Consider the following 20,110-nt stretch of genomic DNA (forward strand, 5'->3'; position numbering starts at 1 on the left):
TCCATTGCAGCGCACAATCGACTAACCACTTCCTTTGAATTGAATTGGACGACAGCAGCATTGACTCTTGCTTGATATGAGCCTTTTCGTCCATTGTTTATCCGTTTCCCACCGTTTAATTTGGCTATTAGGCTGTTTAAAGATTCTACAATGTTGTTGTTGTACCTATGGAGCAGACTTCCGGCATGACCAATTAGCAGCTGTATTAAATCTTCGATTCTTTGATATATGCCCGCTTCTTTCAATAGCGGGACATAATTAATTTCTTCGGGGTCATCAAATTTATTACAAAAGTATCCCAACTGCCTACACTTTTTGTGTTCCCCGAACACGTGACTTGGCACGTTCTTCAAGTCGCCTATCAATTTTCTGACTTGATCAGGTCTGCTCAGATCTTCTTCGAATCTTTTTTTTGCGGCTGCCAGTATTCCGGTGCGCAGACGGTAGGCATTTTTCTTCACGATAGCTCTCAGTTCCTTAAAGGGGCCTTTTGCAGCTATTTCGTCGATTCTCTTGCTAAAATTGCGTAGCAAATGGTTCACGCATTCAATTTTAAGCACATACACCAGAAACTCTGCATACGGATTATTGTCCAGTATTTTTTTGTACACACTGCTATCGCCATCGGCAATTAAGATCGAATATATTAGGCCGTGCATTTGTACGCTGCATTGAAATCCTTCCAGGATAGCAGTGCTTTCCATTGATGTCGAACTCTGTTCATAACTCCAGTTCTTGAAACAACGATGGGCGCGTGGCTCTTCGTTCTTCTTAGCCGCTGTTTTGCATTTTATGCAAAACTTGTTTTTCACACAGGCGTACAGGACCTTCTTTGTCTTATTTCCAACGATGGCTACTGCTCCGGAAGAGGAGTTATAGGCTCCGCCACGGTACGATCTTTTCATCCAGGTACCATCTGCGACTACTGCAATCATCGGTAGATTCCATTCAGGATGAACGTCGCCTCTTGCAATGGCTAAATCTCTTTCTTCTTTTGCAGCAGCTTCCATCTCTCGTTCAGCAGCCTTTCCGAAGGCATCGTTTATTACGTCTTCACATTTCATGTACAATTTGTAAGACATGCACTCCACGTTCAAGATAGACAGAATGTCTTCTAATTGATTATATCCGCCTCCTGTGAGTATTGTTGCGACAACTGCGCTGTGGTTTATGTTCATAAAGTTGTCATTTTTTGGAAGACATCGTATGCTTGTTTTGAACATGCACATCTGACATTGCACCTTATAGGTTTTCTCTAAACCTCTCCGATTATATCCAACTATTTCGAAATGTTGGATACCACAACCTATTTTCGAATGTACTCCAATTTTCTTTATCTTGTTGAAAATATACTCAAAATCGGTGAAGTCTATTCCCTTACAAATTGTTTTATTCCCCGGTTGTGGTTCGATGATGTCTGTCGGCTGGACTTCGTCGTCTGCATCGGATCCTTCTAGCAGCTCTCCGACAGTTTGTCCTTCTACGTATTCCACGTTTTCTTCATCTGTACTATCTTCTTCTTCATTTACCTGGTTTTCAAAGTCTTCATTTATCTCCTCGATGATGTCTGTCAGCTGGTCTTCGTCGTCTGCATCGGATTCCTCTAGCAGCTCTCCGACAGTTTGTCCTTCTACGTATTCCACGTTTTCTTCATCTGTACTATTTTCTTCTTCATCTGTACTATCTTCTTCTTCATCTGTACTATCTTCTTCTTCATCTGTACTATCTTCTTCTTCATCTGTACTATCTTCTTCTTCATCTGTACTATCTTCTTCTTCATCTGTACTATCTTCTTCTTCATTTACCTGGTCTCCAAAGTCTCCATTTTTCTCCTCGATGAAGTCTGTCAGCTGGTTTTCGTCTAAATTGAAATCTGCTACTTCTAGCAGCTCTCTGACAGTTTGTTCTGCGTATTCCAAGTTATCTTCATCGACTCTCGGAGAATCATTTTCACTAACAAATGAAAGTACTTTGTCTGAGGTACTTGCCTCGGCCACGGTACCTTGACTTACCGTGAAATTCGCTGTATTTTTAAAATGTATGCACGTAAAAAATAATAATCAAAATATATTAATAATAATTGTAATGATTACAAAAAAGTGGCCCTCTTCGAAAGAAACGTAAAAAGTGATTTTGTTTAAATTTTTCAACATTATAGCCCAATCCTTAAATTAAAAAAAAAATGTAGCTCAATCGGACAAACAGTTCCTGAGATAAAAATTTGTGAGGCCCGTTTTCGCAAAAATAGGCAAAAATTTAAATTTTATAGAGCCTGCCATTTCTAAAGAATTTCAAACCGGCAAAATGATGACTTAACCCACACCCTCCCCCTTAATTTCACATGGGCTACAACATATTTCATTTAGGACAAAATCGGCGATGAGTGATCTATTTGGCATGGAATGACCCATTTTATTAATGTTTAAATCAGAAAATGGCTACACTGAATATCTATACTATTCTATACACATTTTTTTTCACCTAAGCACGCGAGGTTTCATCTAAATCGGTTGATGCGGGAAAAACGACAGGGAGTCCTTAGATTAAATTTTCAATTTCTATCTCCATCGCCACGGATGCAAACGTACCATCAAACACACACTTATCACAAATCGCAAACTATTCGCGAACTATTAAATTGAAATCCCGTAAAAAAAAAGTAAACTATGCGTTTTCACCGTAGCAGTGATGACAAATCAGCTAGCGTTGTATTGCATTTGTTATAGATGTTGGGGGGTGGGTGGCAGAACAAAAGAGATTGTAAGAAGGACAGATATATTCGAAATATGCATAAACCTCGATCTTATAATATCCTTTGTCATATGTATGACAATAACCTTTTCACTTGGCAGAAAGAGATAAAACAATATCGTTTCATCTTTTGTACTACGCAAGTTTTAAAGTCTGCAAGATATAAGTACAACTTAGGAAAAACGCCGAAAAATGTGGTTTTTATTTTTTTACTATGACGCACCACTCTCAGGAATTTGAAAAAAATTTAGCATAATACTTACGGTAATATCTCATTGCTAAATTAAATTTGTGATAGTATCTTTTATATTTATATATATGAAATCTGCATTTTCTAGATTTTTTTCGTGTTTTTCATTTCTTACAATCACAGTTTTTGTTTTTTTATATAAATAATATTAATCCTCTCAAATAATATTAATTATATATAAATATTACTCAATTAATTATATAAATAATATTAGTCCTCTCAAATAATATTAATTATCCCGCCATGCGCGGCCAAACAAAGTACATAAGTACATACGCGCATACGCGCATACGCGTGAAGTCTTGCACCAATATCTCTGCTCGCGGCGGGAGAACTCGATCGTCAGATAATTATTGTACATTGCAGAGGAAGCGTGGTAAGTACCATGATGTTTTTTTATCAAGATTACTATGATATTATTATAATAATTTGTACAATTGTTTTCAGATGTCGACATCTACGAAATTAGCGGAAAATCTAGCATCCATGAAGATTAGACGCTCGCGGTCGCATGGACGCTCGTCAGTATCCAATTGGCATTATTATGATTGTAATAATCGGCGATCGTGATCGCACCTATGGTCGCCACGGTCCCACCTATGGCCGTCGCCACGGTCCCGATCGTCCCGATCGACACCGCGGTCTCATCGGCGATCGCGGTCGCACCGACGACCATCGTCACGGTCACGATCGTCCCGATCGACACCGCGGTCCCATCGCCGATCGCGGTCGCACCGACGGCCGTCGTCACGGTCCCGATCGTCCCGATCGACGCCGCGGTCTCATCGGCGATCGCGGTCGCACCGACGGCCGTCGTCACGGTCCCGATCGTCCCGATCGACGCCGCGGTCTCATCGGCGATCGTGGTCGCACCGACGACCATCGTCACGGTCCCGATCGTGGTCGCACCGACGACCATCGTCACGGTCCCGATCGTCCCGATCGACACCGCGGTCTCAACGGCGATCGCGGTCGACAAGAGCCGTGTTGGGATCACCAACAAACAATCATAATCAATCAATAATAAGTAGGAACAGCAACAGTAGCAGGTCTCCTATGGAGATCAGACAGCTACAAATATTAAAGGTACGTATACAATGGCCCGACATCAAATAAAAAAAAAAAAAGAATAGTAAATAAAAAATTATATAATTTTCATTTTTTGTGTTCCAGCTGCAACAGCTTAATAAAAAATACAAAAGACTTTTGTATGGGCAGAGGGGCCGACAGGGAAGGGGGAGAGGAGGTGGAAGACAGATGAGAAGAGGAGGTGGAGCAGGAAAGAGAAGAAGAGGTGGAGGACAGATGATAAGAGGAGGACATATTATTAACATTTATTGAAAACATTATTGTAAATTTTTTATATTAAAGATATGATGTTTTATATTAAAGGTATGAGAATTAATTTTTTATTCAGAAATTTTTGCGCCTCTCCTGGTAACAGTCCGCGCCGTCCATGTTGGAAACCGCTGACCCAACCATGACCTAACCAACCTACAATCGTATGCATACATTGACTTCGTTTCGCTTTCACTGTGGCATACATATGTATCAGCCTAACACTTCAGTTTTGCTATGACTATTCCAGATTATTTCACCTCTTACGTCATAGATTCAACATTGACAGTCCTCCTGTTGGGCAGATAGAGCTCCGGCTCTGCAACGCCATCTATATGTACTTGTAGAGTAAAGAAACAGTACTGTAGGGGCTCTGTTCCCCCACTCCCATGCTACGAGAGTGGGGATCGGCGGAAGCCGTTGGCAACGCCGAGCTCCCGCTCTACTCCCTTGAGCTGCAACACCCGAGCTGGACGGTTGTCCGACAAGCAGCGAGTTTTCTCTCTCTACGATTACCTTCGTCCCGCGGATTGTCGAACGTAACCTCGACACTGGGTCGAGGCGGCGAGTAGGCGCCGATAGCTAGAAGTCTACTACATTTCTGGGGACTTCGACCTATAATTGGTGACCCCGACGTGATCTATTCATCGGGACGAAGAAGCAGGATTCCTGCATATTCGCTGTTCAGGGTGAGAAAGTGTGCTGCGCAGTTTGCACACCACGTGCAAATCCATGGGTCAACACGTGGCTCATCTGCTGTGAGCGACTCGGAAGCGGGGCAATAAGCATCCGAGCCAAGAAGAGAGTGCTACATGCACTCGTGCTGAATCAGAGGAGATCCGAGGCCGACATTTTGTCGTAACGGCAAGTCGTCATCGTCTTCCCGTGTACATGGTCTGGATCCGCCATCTTGGCATCCTTCTTCGTGGGAGCGAGACGTTGGGTGACGATCTACTGGATTTTGCGTGAAGCCACCGACACCGGCGCCTTCCTTCGCTGCAGCCGTTCCTCGTCGTCAACGAGGGATTCCTGGTGATTCAAGGAGGCAGACCAGCGACGACGGCGTGGTGTCGGAAGACACGTGGGAATCTCCCAGTGGTCGTGTCCCTCTCGTGCCCAAGTGTGCGACTGTGTTAGTGAAACGCGTTTTGTGCGTGATGTGCTCGCGCACGTGTATAGAAACGATTTGTATGTAACATTTGCGTTAGCGTTACTTGCGTCCGTGATTTCGTTACGCGCGGGTGCCATTTTGCGCGTTCGAATCGGTCCGCCATATTGCTTCGCACGTTCAAGACGGTATATCACATTGCTGCGTGCGTGATATTGTGTTGCCCGCCATTTTTTACGCGTGTTAGATCGGCGACCGTTGTATTAGATCGCGTGACGCGATTCTCGTGTGTAGTTTGAAAGTTCATTTTTGCGTTTCATACACATTAGGGTTCGGCGTTATTCGCGGTGCTAACGGTTAGAGTCTCGCGTTCTGCATTGCAAAGTTCTGTTTTTGAATTGCACGAGCTCAGGTTTTTTTTCTATTCGCGTTTTTGCGTGTTGGCGTTTCCCACGGATCGCGATCTATATTTCAAACAGCTCAGGCTTGAGGGCAAATTCGTAGCTTGGTGTGTGACCTTGTTATTGTAACGCACCCAAGAATCATAGTGTTTATTTTTTTTTTCTCTTTCTCTCGCATTCCTTTTCACCTGAGGCTGTTTGACGAGTGTGTGTCCTTCAGACCAGCTCGTCGTCTTTGTTCGCGCGTGTTTATATACGCGGGAGCGTGGTTTTCGCAGAGGTTAAAGTTGTTGCTCTTTTCTCTCTCGTTTGGTTGAAATTGGTTCAAGATGTCTACCGGTGGCTCTGGGCCGATACCCAGTGGAGGCAGTGGGCCGGCACCTGGGGGAGGCAGTAACTCAAATCATGTGGAGAATTACCGCGTCCCCAAGATGCCCCCATTCTATCATAACGATCCGTCTCTGTGGTTCGCACAAACGGAGGGTACGATGCGTGCAGCCCGCATCACCGCCGAAGCGACCATGGCCGATACCATCATGGCGGCTATAGATTACGATGTCGCGACGTGCGTTAAAGACCTTCTATTATTGTCTCCACGTCCTCCGGATATATTCCAGCAGATCAAACGACGCATCATAGCGACGTATGGTCCATCTGCGGAAACCAACCTCCGTCGCTTATTAAAGGGACAGGTGTTGTCTGACGGCAAACCTTCCCTGATTCTAAATCGCCTGCGAAACTTAAACGATGGCACCTGCGACGATGCCGTCGTTCGTAGCGTCTTCCTTGACCATCTGCCGGCTGGTCATCGCGCAATCCTTGCGTCAACAGGGTTCACGGATTTAGACAAGTTAGCCGATGTTGCTGACAAAATAGCGGAATCTGCTGGTCCTTCTGACCGTTCTGTCTCGGCAGTGGCTAATCAAGCCTCATTTGCTTGCGAAGCTCCTGTTTCGCAGTCTTCTTTATCCTCCATTGAGAGAGAATTGAAACGTATCTCGGCGGATCTCGCCAAGTTACGTATAGATGTAAATAAATTACAGAGGCAAAGGTCACGTTCAGCAACGCCCGCGGGTCGCGGCCGTTTTAGATCGCGTGATCCTTCGGCAGGGCCAAAGTTGTGCTGGGCTCATAGGAAATATCCGAAGAACCCTACGTCTTGCAAGGCTTGGTGCGATAAATATAACAGTTTCCAAGCGGGAAACTAAAAGAGCCTTCCGTGGCTGAGGCGGGTACGGGGGCTAATTCGAGTACACCCTGTCTCCATGTGCGCGATCGCACATCAGGAACTTTGTTCCTCATTGATACGGGCGCGGACCTGTCACTGGTTCCGGCCAGTCCGTTGATTCGTGGTAGTCCGTCAGGGTTAAAATTAATTGCGGCGAATAATACGTCGATAGACACATTCGGCGAGTCCTTCAGGTCATTAGATCTCGGTCTCCGTCGACCAATCAATTGGAATTTTTGTATTGCCGCGGTGCCACACGCGATTATAGGGGCGGATCTGTTAAAACATTATGAGTTGTTGGTCGATCTTCGTTTAAAGCGACTTGTAGACCCGCAGACAAACGTCTTCGCGGTGGCCTCCTCGCGACATTCTACCTATCATTCAATTGGCACAGTTGTGCCCGAGTCGCGATTCTCAAAAATCCTATTAGATTACCCTGAGGTGTCGGGAGCTTCGAAGCTCGCCCCATCAAACAAGGCGGATGTCTTCCACCACATTTTGACAACCGGTCTGCCGGTATCGGAGAGACCGCGTCGTCTCAACGCGGAAAAACTGAAGGCCGCGAAAGAAGAGTTCAGGACTTTAATGGATGCGGACATTTGTCGCCCTTCCTCCAGTCCGTGGGCCAGTCCCATTCATATGGTTCTAAAAAAAGACGGGACTTGGCGCATTTGTGGGGACTATCGAGGTCTGAACAGGGTAACCATCCCTGACAAGTACCCCACTCCTCACATCCATGATTTCTCTTCAAACTTGTATGGCAAGAAGATCTTTTCATCATTGGATCTTTACAAAGCCTACAATCAAGTCCTTATGGCTCCTGAAGATGTTGAAAAGACGGCGGTGACCACTCCATTTGGGTTATTCGAATTTTTATTCATGACGTTTGGTCTTAAAAATGCCAGCCAGTCGTTTCAACGGTTTCTCAATCGGGTACTAGGGGACCTTGATTTTGTCTTCATTTATATTGATGACATTTTGATTGCATCTAGCTCTGAGGAGGAGCATGAGAATCATATTCGTCTGGTTCTCCAAAGGCTCCAAGAGCATAGTTTACGTATCAACCCGAGCAAATGTGTATTCGGGGTTGAAGAGATAGAGTTTCTCGGATATATGATTAATTCGGACGGGATTAAACCGCTAAAGTCTAAAGTAGAAGCTATACTTCGGTTTCCCGAACCCAAGCGTGTCATGGATTTACGCCAATTTCTGGGTATGACTAACTTCTATAGGAGGAACATTCCTCATGCAGCGCATTTGCAAGCGCCGCTGAATGAGTTCCTTCGGGATTCGAAAAAGAATGACACGAGAGAGATACCTTGGACGGATGTCGCGAGGCAGGCTTTCGCGAAGACAAAGGAAGCCCTTGCAAAGGCAACCTTACTAGTGCATGCGCGGGTAGGGGCAGAGCTCCGAATTGTTTCGGATGCGTCCGATTTTGCAATGGGCGCAGCCCTTGAGCAGCAAGGAAAGAATTCCCTTTGGGAACCCCTTGCGTTTTCTCTCAAAAGTTTTCTCCGGCGCAAGCCAAATACAGCGCCTACGACAGGGAGCTGACCGCAATCTTTGAGGCCGTTAGGCACTTTCGGCACTTTGTGGAAGGTCGAGATTTCTCGGTCCTTACTGATCACAAGCCGCTAATCTATGCGTTTCAGCAACGCCCAGAGAAAGCTTCTCCGAGACAATCTCGCCAGCTATGTTACATAGCACAATTTACGACGACGATTCGGTATATTCCGGGTACGGAAAATGTGGACGCCGACTCGTTGTCTAGAGTATCAGCTCTCAAACTACCCCTTGAGATCTCGCTCAAGGATATTGCTGAGCAGCAAGCAAATGATGAACAGCTCAAGCTCATTTGCAGTTCTCCAGACTTTCCTCTCAAGCTAAGGAAGTTATTATGGGGTCCGGAGCATGTCGCGATTCAATGCGAGATCTCCGGTGAAGCGATTCGCCCATACATTCCTGGTGCGCTTCGCAGGTCGGTGTTCGACCTATTTCACAACCCCGCCCACCCGGGGGCGAGGGTAATGAATCGTTTGATTCGGCAAAGATATGTCTGGCCAAATATGACCAAGGACATAGCATTGTGGTGCAAGAATTGCATCAAATGCCAACAGTCCAAGGTGACTCGACATTGTCGTCACCTCCCTGAGCATTTTGTTGCTCCTGATGGACGGTTCGATCATGTCTACTTGGACATTATCGGTCCTCTACCGTCATCAGAAGGTTTTTCATATTGTCTAACCCTTATAGATCGCTTTTCGCGATGGGTAGAAGCTGTTCCTTTACGGGACACTAATGCAATGACTGTTGCCAGAGCGTTTTTTGACGTGTGGGTCTCGCGTTATGGCGCGCCCAAGGTGTTAACCACCGACCAGGGGGCTCAGTTCGAGTCGCGCTTGTTCACAGCGTTATTATCGCTGATAGGTTGCGATCGTATTAGGACTTCCCCTTATCATCCCGCATCGAACGGCATGATAGAGCGGTGGCACCGCGTGCTCAAATCTGCGATTATGTGCCATACTGGCAAGGAATGGTCACGTGTGCTTCCCAACGTCTTGTTAGGACTCCGCACGCATGTGCGAGCGGATGTCGATGCATCCCCGGCGGAATTTTTGTTCGGGACAACCCTGCGATTGCCAGGGGAATTCTTCCTATATGAGGATTTTGCGCCAGATCCGAATGTGTTCTTGGAAGAATTTAAGAAATATATGCGCGACGTGCGTCCAGTGCCCGTTGTGCACAATAGCAACAGGCGAGCGTTGGTGTTCAAAGATATGCAAACATGCACTCATGTGTTTTTACGCCGCATGGCGAAGAGATCTCTGGAACAACCATATTCCGGCCCTCATAAAATTATAAAGAGAATTAACGAGCGATTATTTAATGTTGGTCAGACCAAAAATCTAGTAAGATTCTACTTACTTTCTAGTTACTTCAGTGGGGTACAGTTCGCGCATTTGTATCGCTTTCAATCGCTTTCTAGGCACTAATTTAGTGCGACCTGCCCTGTAGAACGGCATTCGGCATATTAATGGGACCGTGCTGCCCTCTTACGAAGGCAGGATTCAGGACCGAGCTGAATAGAATATGGAAATAGCAAGCAACGCCATCTCGTGTTCGTTAAGCAGTTGCGTGTTTATCAGTGTTACCAAATTTTTTTTATGCACAGAGGTTGGCAACATTGATAAATAGTTATTTTCTAGTTACAAATCGAGGGTATAGTTCCCCCTTAAGGGGTATATAGGGGTATATATCTAATAATATGATGACCCAAAGTAGAGAAAAAATCTAGGAAAAAATCCCGCAGATTTCAATGCATTTTCTGTCTCTAAAAGACTTTTTTGGCTTATGAGATGAGAAAAGCGCGCTGCGTTGAACCTTCCTCTTTAGAATGAGCCCTCACCCAGCTCAAAATATGCTCGTATAAGGTCAAACAACGTTTAGTTCCGAACCCATTTTTTCTAGTAAGATTCTAGTTATTTGCTAGATATTTGCTATTTACTAGAATCTTACTAGATTTTGGGTCGAAAAAATGGGTTCGGAACTAAACGTTGTTTGACCTTATACGAGCATATTTTGAGATGGGTGAGGGCTCATTCTAAAGAGGATGGTTCAACGCAGCGCGCTTTTCTCATCTCATAAGCCAAAAAAGTCTTTTAGAGACAGAAAATGCATTGAAATCTGCGGGTTTTTTTCCTAGATTTTTTCTCTACTTTGGGCCCTCATATTATTAGTTATTAACATAATCTCGTTAACCTCGTGAGAAAAGCGCGCGGCGTCTAACCTTCCTCTTTCGAATGAGCCCTCACCCAGCCCACAATTTGCTTAAATAAGGTCAAACAACGTTCAGTACGAAACCCATGTTTCAACCCCTTTTTCTAGTAATATTCTAGTAATTTTCTAGTTACAAATCGAGCATATACTAGCCCCTTAAGGAAAACGGTGTTGATAGACTGCAACAGGCCCCCAACCAGGGGGCTTAAGGGGGTAGTATAGGCTCTATTTGTAACTAGAAAATTACTAGAATTTTACTAGAAAAATGGTTCGAAACGTGGGTTTGCGCGAATCGGTTGTTTGTCCTTATTTGAGCAGATTTTGGGCTGGGTGAGGGCTCATTCTAGAGAGGATGGTTCATCACACACGGGTCTGGTCATAATATAAGTCAAAAAGTCTATTAGAGACAGAAAAATGCATTGAGATCTGCTGGTTTTTTCCCTAGATTTTTACTCTACTTTGGACACTCATATTATTAGATATAAACATAATCTCGTTAAAATCATGACCAGACCCGTGTGTGATTAACCTTCCTCTTTCGAATGAGCCCTCACCCAGCCCAAAATCTGCTCAAATAAGGACAAACCCACGTTTCGAGCCATTTTTCTAGTAAAATTCTAGTAATTTTCTAGTTACAAATAGAGCCTATACTACCCCCTTAAGGGGGAACTATACCCTACTGAAGTAACTAGAAAATAACTAGAATCTTACTAGATTTTTGGTCGAAACATGGGTTTGCGCGCCTCGACTTTTTGTCCTTATTTGATCTTATTTTGGGCTGGGTGAGGACTCATTCTGTAGAGGAAGGTTAAATACAGGTCGCTCTTCTCATGATTTAACGAGATTATGTTTATATCTAATAATGTGAGTGCCCAAAGTAAAGACAAAATCGAGAAAAATAACCGCAGATTTCAATGTATTTTTCTGTCTCAAAGAGACTTTTTTGACTGATATGATGAGAAGAGCGACTCGTGATGAACCTTCCTCTATCAAATGAACCTTTGTGCAGCTCAAAATATGCTCGTATAAGGACAAAAAGTCGAGGCGCGTGATTTCATTCACATTAGCATAGATTTCCCCATGAAGACAGAGGTCCTCCCGGATGCAGAGCCAGTCTAGAGCCAATTTTAGTTCAGTTCGTTTAGACGAGATGGCGCCTAATCAGGAAGACTGTTAATCAGTGCTGCGATATTGTGCAACATTTCAGTGCTGCACTGCTGTCATCGTGGAATCATAGTAAAACTGACACAGATGAGTTAGATATTCTCATCGGTGGCACTAATATTAGTGCGAGCTGCCCTGTGTAACGGCATTCGCGACGACCTGAATAGAATATGGAAATAGCAAGCAACTCCATCTCGTGTTCATTAGGCAGTTGCGTGTTTATCAATGTTACCAAACTTTTTTTTTGCACAGATGTTTATAACATTGATAAATAGTTATTTTCTAGTTACAAATCGAGGGTATGGTTCCCCCTTAAGCTGCCGTGTTAAAACTGTGGCCTAGTATTTTAGCGCTCCTAGTGTCCCGAGGCCGAACTAATGACAGTATATACAGGGTGTTTACCTACAGGTGGGAGAAAATTTAAGGGGTGATTCTCGACGATAATATAATACGAAAATGAAGAATAAAAAAATTGCGATTTCGGCTTCGTTATTTAGTTATTAACAATTAAAAATTTGCCTAAAATGCTGCAACACTTCTAACAAAAGTATACGTTGCGTACGTCAGACAGGCGCGCGACAGTCTCGTATCAAGTGACAAATGCATGCATACCTTGGTTCTCATTTGGGGCCCCAGCGAGGTGAAAATGTTTAAAAAATCGGTGGACGACATTGAACCTACCTACTCGTTAAAATCCACAAGGGCATTTCTATTATCCGCCCTATGGAATTATCGAGTAGAAGGGGTCAATGCCCTTTCACTTTTAAATTCTTCTCAAACATATCCACAAATCCTTATCCTGCACTATAATTGTTCATAACACCGTACCTAATATACTGGAATAAACGCTCTAGCACTATTTACAATATCATACACACGCACTACGAGTTTACAGAGAGTACAAGTTTACTGAGGGGAATGAGGAGAAGGAGCCTGTCTGACGTACGCAACGTATACTTTTGTTAGAAGTGTTGCAGCATTTTAGGCGGATTTTTAATTGTTAATAACTAAATAACGAAGCCGAAACCGCAATTTTTTTATTCTTCATTTTCGTCTTATATTATCGTCGAGAATCACCCCTTAAATTTTCTCCCACCTGTAGGTAAACACCCTGTATAGATAAAAAGCGGTAGACGGTTGGAAAAAAACTGTTTACCCCAACAGGATGCGAACCTCGGTCTACCGCTTGGTAGTTCAACTCTTTAGCCGATTGGCCCACCGACGATCTTATAAAACCATCGAAAATTTTGGTATATGTATCGCAAAGAATGACTGCAGCTACACCACCGCCCCTGGTGTCCCGAGGCCGAAAAATAGTGGTCAAGCTATTTCCATTACAGCTTAAGCCCCCTGCCCCCAACCTAAAGTCATTATTTCATGAAATACCAGTCGATGCAGAAGGATTGAGAATACTCGAAATTCTTGCGTTAATTAGAAGGAAAATCTCAGTAAGGAAAGGGAATGCCGCGAGCCTTTTGGTTTCCCCACTTGGTAAAGAGGAGCCTATGATTTCAGCTTTCATTAAACAGCCAGGATTGGATTCGGGTGCACGAGCACTGTTGTACGTATTATCAGCTACCGCGTGTATACTATAGGTCGACGATTATACGGAGTTCGGCGATTGTTTAAATATTTTGATGGTTATAGGTTGGAGAAGCTACCAGCTGACCGGAAAGCGAAACATTTTGAGAGGAGCGGAGGGCGAGTGCACGAATCTTATTTTCGGTCATTTTGAGACTGACGAGGTTGCCTCACCCAGAAATTATGAGATAATGGTGGCTTATGCCCACGAGAATATATAAAAATCACGAAGTGTAAAACAAAATGAAAGTAAATATGGAAAATTTCGTGATTTTTTATGTAATACCTGTGCATTTTCTACGCAACAAAGGGTGAAATAAAATAAGCTTCTATGTGTGTATAATATAGAAGAAGGCCATTAGAGTGCCTATGATATCGACCACCGTACATGGATCTCCTTTACCTGACTTGTTTTTCAATATACACATTCGCATTAGTCATGTGACTATCTCAGAATTTATTTTTAGTGATTTCGGCGCACTGGTTCGATCAAGTATTAAAAATAAACACTATTTGCAAATTTGATTAAAGTACTTATTGACCGCGTGCAATCTTATTATCAAATCCAGAATTCAGAGGTAACAACTTAGAAGTTTTAGATAGCAGGTGGGATGAACTCAAAGAACATACCACCATTAAACGTGAGGAATTCATTCATGCGGTTAAATTTGTTCTTGAGGCAAATGTATTTATGTTTAATGGTACATATTACAAACAAGTGTTTGGTATTGCTATGGGATCGCCCATTTCTCCTGTAATTGCAAATCTTGTGAAGGAAAAATTAGAACAGGCTTCTATTTCAAAATTACCATTTGAATTAGTTTTTTATAAGAGATATATCGATGACGTTATTACATGTTTAAAACCACAACAATTGCAAACTGTGTTGGACACGTTTAACAGTTTTCATGATAGAATTCAATTCACTCACGAAATTGAGAACGATTCATGTCTGAACTTCCTTGATGTTAGCGTGTTGAGAGACGGTAACAAACTCAAAACGAACTGGTTTCACAAAGCTAGTTGGTCGGAGAGATACGTCAACTTTCATTCTCACCATCCCTTGCAACATAAAATTGGTCTGGTAAAAGGTTTGATTGATCGTGCTATCCTATTAGCTAATCCAGAATTTAGATCTGACAATTTAAAAATTATTAAAGATGTATTAAGGCGGAACGGTTACCCGGTTGAATTTACTTCTCGTATAATCAAGGAACGCATTTTTGATATTTATCACCCTCTTCTCGTCGATAAAAGAAAAGAGGAAAAATTCAAAAATGCGGGTCCAAAAAACTGGAAAAATACCGTTGTCGTCCCTTATGTTGAGAACATATCTGAAGACATAAGGAGGATTTTTAGAAAAATAGGAATGCATACAATATACAAGATACCTCAATATATTAAAACGTTTTTTCCACCAATTAAAGATAAACTACCACTTTGTAAAAACTGCAATGTGGTATATTTAATTCCATGTAAGGGATGTAGTCAGGTTTACATAGGACAGACATCTAGGTTATCAGAGACAAGAATAAAAGAACATAAACGTAACATTTTTTTGAACCCAACACAACATACGGCACTAACTAAACACTCTATTGAGCATGACCACGCCTTTGACTTTGAAAACGTTAAGGCAATTGAGAAAGAAAGTAATTTGAACAATAGGATTTTGCTGGAAACGATTCATATGATTAAACATCATAGCGTGAATCTTAGGTATGAAACTCCTACGATTCAAGAATATTACGCAACACTACTGAATCAGTAGTGTGTTATGATGAATCACTTCCTAATAACAACTATTTTCCTATTACAAGTTATATAAATTACATCTTTATCAGATATTTAATAAAAGTTGTTCATCATATGGTCACGAATATGTTGTAAGTTTGGGTTCTTGACGTTTTTCACGGTTTGAAATAACCGCCAAATATCGGTCGACGATTGACTTTTGTTTTGATCGATCGACCTGTTTGCGTTCTGTGTCTAATGACTTCGATGGTCTATGATCCAGTATCCAGTATAAAGCAATGTAAGTAAATTATTGCAGTATCTTGTTACATTTTTACATTCTGGTTACGCAGATATTTTAAAGTTTCTGGTTTTTACATTGTGATAATATATTTTTCAGACGCAGTTTTTCTACTTTCTTGAAAATGATCTGAATTAAGATCGAAACGTTGAAAGTTCCAAACTAACGTGCAAATTTTGCTTTTTTCCTATAAACTGATCGAACCGTTGCGCCGAGAACATCTGAATATTATACATTTCACTACCTTGCGATCGATATTTCAAACAACATTTACAGTAACAACTTATTGTTAATTAAGAACACGCTACAAAAAAACGGCTATCCAGCTAATCTTATATCCACCATTATTAAAGAACGTACTTTTGAAATTTATCATCCTATGCTCGTTGAAAAACGTAAGGAGGTAAGATTTCAAAAGACAGGACCGATAAACTGGAAAAATTCCGTAATTGTTCCTTTTGTCGATGGTATTTCAAACGATATAAGACGTATATTCAGAAAAGTGGGAATCCACACTATCTACAAAATTCCACAATGTCTAAAAGATTGGTTCCCCACGGTTATAGATAAGTTACCTTAAAAAAAAGGCCATAATATAGTTTACTTTATACTTTATACCATGCAAGCGATGCAATCAAGTCTATATGTATTGGACAAACGTCTAGACATTTAGAAGCGCGAATCAGAGAACACAAGCACAATATTTTTCTCAGTCCAACGCATCACACTGCAATGACGAGGCATTCAATTGAATTTGACCATCCTTTCAACTTTGAGAATGCAAAAGTAATTAACCGAGAAGCAAATCTGCATCAAAGGATATTACTAGAAACAATTCATATGATTAAACATCGTAGCGTAAATCTTAGGTATGAAACACCGAAGATACATGAATATTACGCAACATTATTGAACCAGTAATGCTATATGATGAATTTTTCTAAACAATTCCTTATACAGCTTCATAATTTTGCTTCAATCGACACATACACACAAATGGTGTGTATAATATAATTAAATTGAATGTTAATTAACAAATACCATATTTTATGATGGTAAGAGAGCAGTAAAAAGAGGACTACTATATTGACTGTGTTTGCTTTTGAATTTAGCGCCAAATATCGGTCAACAACTGAACGATCGATATGAGGTTAGTTTCGGTTCTATATGTCGTCACGGTACATTGGTACATCATTACCAAGTACATTGCCATAGCATCAACACGTGTTTCATTAAAATTCAGACTATGAAATATTACTTTATATAATATTGCACTAAGCAAGTAAGTAGCATTTATTCCACGTAGTTTAAATCCACATAAAATTTAAAATTTTGCATCAATTATTACTTTACAGACGCAATTCTTTGAAGATTTCTTGAAAATGATCTAAAAGAAGATCGAAACGTTGAAATAGGGATTTTGTGAAAATTTTCAAATAGTGTTTATTTTTAATACTTGATCGAACCAGTGCGCCGAAATCACTAAAAATATCGTTTATAACAACAATATACGATCGACATAAGGAAACAGTTATCTTCGAATTTAGTTCGGGTAAGTTCATGCTGCACAGCCCTGCCACAACGATGAACGATCGTATTGCTCAAAGTATAAATAAAGTTTGGCCCGCCGCGCCGGTGTGGTCCATGATAGCTCATGACGTAGATCCGAGCAGTTTTTTTCTGGATGCGAAACTAGGATTACAGAACTGGTGCCGTTTTATGCAGTTTCGAAACGGAAAAAATGTTCAATGCTTTTGATTGGGAATTTCATGGTTCAAGGCGAGCAACTTACAGCTGCCAAATCCCGGGCATGGGCGTGGACGCCACACAGGCTTTGAACGAGGAGGATCACGTCAACTATTGGTCAAAGAAAATCACAGTGTTCTCTTTGTAGAGGCCACTACAGTATAATATAGAAGATTAGGGGTCCGGAAACGGGTCGGCTAGAAATTTAGCTCTTCTTGCTATTCATTTGTAAAGTGGTCGAAAGTCGAGCACTGTCAAATATGTATCAGGAAGAGTACAAAAAGTTATACGGCTTTTTTTTTGTATTTTGTAATTATGCATTTTTGTAATTTTCCGTCGGCTGGGCGATAAAGAAAGCTGTGCAACCTAATATTGCCCCAACACAGAGTGGAACCACGCGCAGGATCCAGGGCTTGAAACGGGTCCGGAAATAACTGTTTGAAACTGTTTCATTTCGGGCTTGATCGAAATAGTTATGAAGGACCGATATTCTGAATAACTGTTATGAAGGCCCGAAATTTTGGTTGATATCGGTTTCGATTACGGTCCTTCGTACATGGATATCGGTCCTAGCTAGGGGTGCGCGGGTTCCCGAAATTTACGGGAACCCGACAGTCGAGTCGAGCCGGAGAAAGTCGAGCGAGCTCGAGCGAGTACTCGAGACATCTGAATGTTCGAGTAGCTTGATCGCATCGAGTAGCTTGATCGCATCGGGTAGCTTGATCGCATCGGGTAGCTTGATCGCATCGGGTAGCTTGATCGCATCGGGTAGCTTGATCGCGTCGAGTACTTGATCGCGTCGGATGCTTGATCGTCACGGATAGCCGGAGATATTCGGATTAAATTATTACATAGATTAGCCAAACTCGGACGCGATCTTTTTATACTCGTGATTAAACATACGATTCGTAATTCGCACTAATGCGGTCCTGAATTATGTACTCGGTTTTATAAGATGAAATATACAATATATATATATACATATACATTTCGGTTGTTGATTTCGGTTTCGGCTATGATTCTGATGATTTCGATGATTTTTTATAATGTTATATAAATCAACATTTTGAACAAATAATTACAAAAATTTGTATTATTATGTATTATTAAACTATTATCTATTATTATTCTTTATTTGAACAATTTTTTAAATAAATAATCTTTTATAATATTTACAATTTTATTTATATACTCATTATTTAAATACGTATTTATTATTTAAACAATTATTTAAATAAATTTTTATGCTGCAAAATATAATGTATACAAATCCGTTTGTATACTTATTATTTATATAGCTATTTATTATTATTTATTTAAACAATTTTTAAATAAATAAATTTTTATAATGTATAGGAACTTGTTTATTTTACATTATTTGAATTATTGTTTCAATAAGAATTTATTGTCAAAACGATTATTTAAATAAATAAATATCTGTAACGACCAAAAAACATAATATATATACAGTAATATACACGCCTTGAATAATACAATATTACATGTTCTTCAGCCCGGCAGAATACGGAATGACAGAACCGAATCATAACCGAATCCGGAAGCGAAATCTATAATACATACAACTGAAAAATAACAGTTATAGAACCGAAATAATATCGGTTCTTAAGAACCGTAAGCGTAACCGATATAAGCCGTATTACACATATAGAGAATTAAGTGGGTAGTAAGTAGTAACAAAATATAAAAGCATATTTATGTTTTCTTAATCCATTTATTTTAAATTATTATGAAGGAAACATAGTTGCTCCACATTGTCCGGACATAATCTTGCTCTCGTGTTTGTAACTATATTTCCGGATGTACTAAATAACCGTTCACTGGTTACTTGTGTCGCAGGTATGGCTAGAAAACGTCTCGCCACTGTGGATAATAGTGGAAATCTTGAACGATTCGATTTCCACCAGTGCATAATATTAATATCCGTGGAAACAACGCTTTCGGACAAATACATCGCTATTTCCCTATCTTTTCTGCTATGAAATGTTTCCGCGTGTCTTTCTGTGTTTCCTAATGTATTTTTGATGAAATTTAATAATTTTGATTTTCTTTCACCTAATCAAGAATTTATAATATATACAGATGCATTATACGATTGATAAAATTAATAAGGAAATATTATAGTTATTATCTTTCTATTACCACACTAATTAATGGACATGATCGTCCTTTTACTCACGTGCTGCTCATTTATTTAACAGACATTCACTTGTTTAACGGGAAAGCATGTGTGAGTGTGTGTGAATTACCGTTATACAAGTGAATGTATGTTAAATAAATGAGCAGCACGTCAAACAAATGGTTGTATAAAAGACAAAAGACAATCGGCCGAGGCTTCGTGGGCAACGCCGTACGGAGAGTCCACAGTCTTTTGCGGAACAGCCAATTGAAAGGTCTAAATAAATATTTTTATTATCCTTCCTCGAGCATTTATTCTCTTACTACAATATATAGTTTATATATTTATATAGTATATAACTAATAAGTTTAAATCATGTCTGACAGTGAGAATTGTGTAACGGCATTGAGTAACACAGATGCAAGTGTTGTGCGGGCAAAGCGATTTAAAAGTAATGTTTGGCAATACTTTGAAAAAATAAATGCTGAAAGTGCACAATGTAAGGTGTGTCAAAAATGTTTCAAAACAAAGCATTGCAGCACAAGTTCTCTTCTTCGTCATTTGAAATCTATGCATAGTGCTGCAATCAAT

General features: G+C 41.0%; 1 long non-coding RNA gene across 2 annotated transcripts; it reads left to right on the forward strand.

The window, feature by feature from the left end:
- Positions 1-10,734: 10,734 nt before the first annotated feature.
- Positions 10,735-18,670, forward strand: LOC143209206 (uncharacterized). Of its 2 annotated transcripts, none has more exons than XR_013009063.1 (3): positions 10,735-13,581; positions 13,668-16,918; positions 16,992-18,670. It is a non-coding gene; the product is annotated as an uncharacterized LOC143209206 (long non-coding RNA). The 2 variants fall into 2 exon arrangements; XR_013009067.1 differs by having other exon boundaries at positions 13,668-15,636; positions 15,736-18,670.
- The last annotated feature ends 1,440 nt before the right edge of the window (positions 18,671-20,110 follow it).

This window comes from Lasioglossum baleicum, chromosome 1 (genome assembly GCF_051020765.1).
Source record: "Lasioglossum baleicum chromosome 1, iyLasBale1, whole genome shotgun sequence".
In the NCBI taxonomy this organism is placed as follows: Eukaryota; Metazoa; Arthropoda; class Insecta; order Hymenoptera; family Halictidae; genus Lasioglossum; species Lasioglossum baleicum.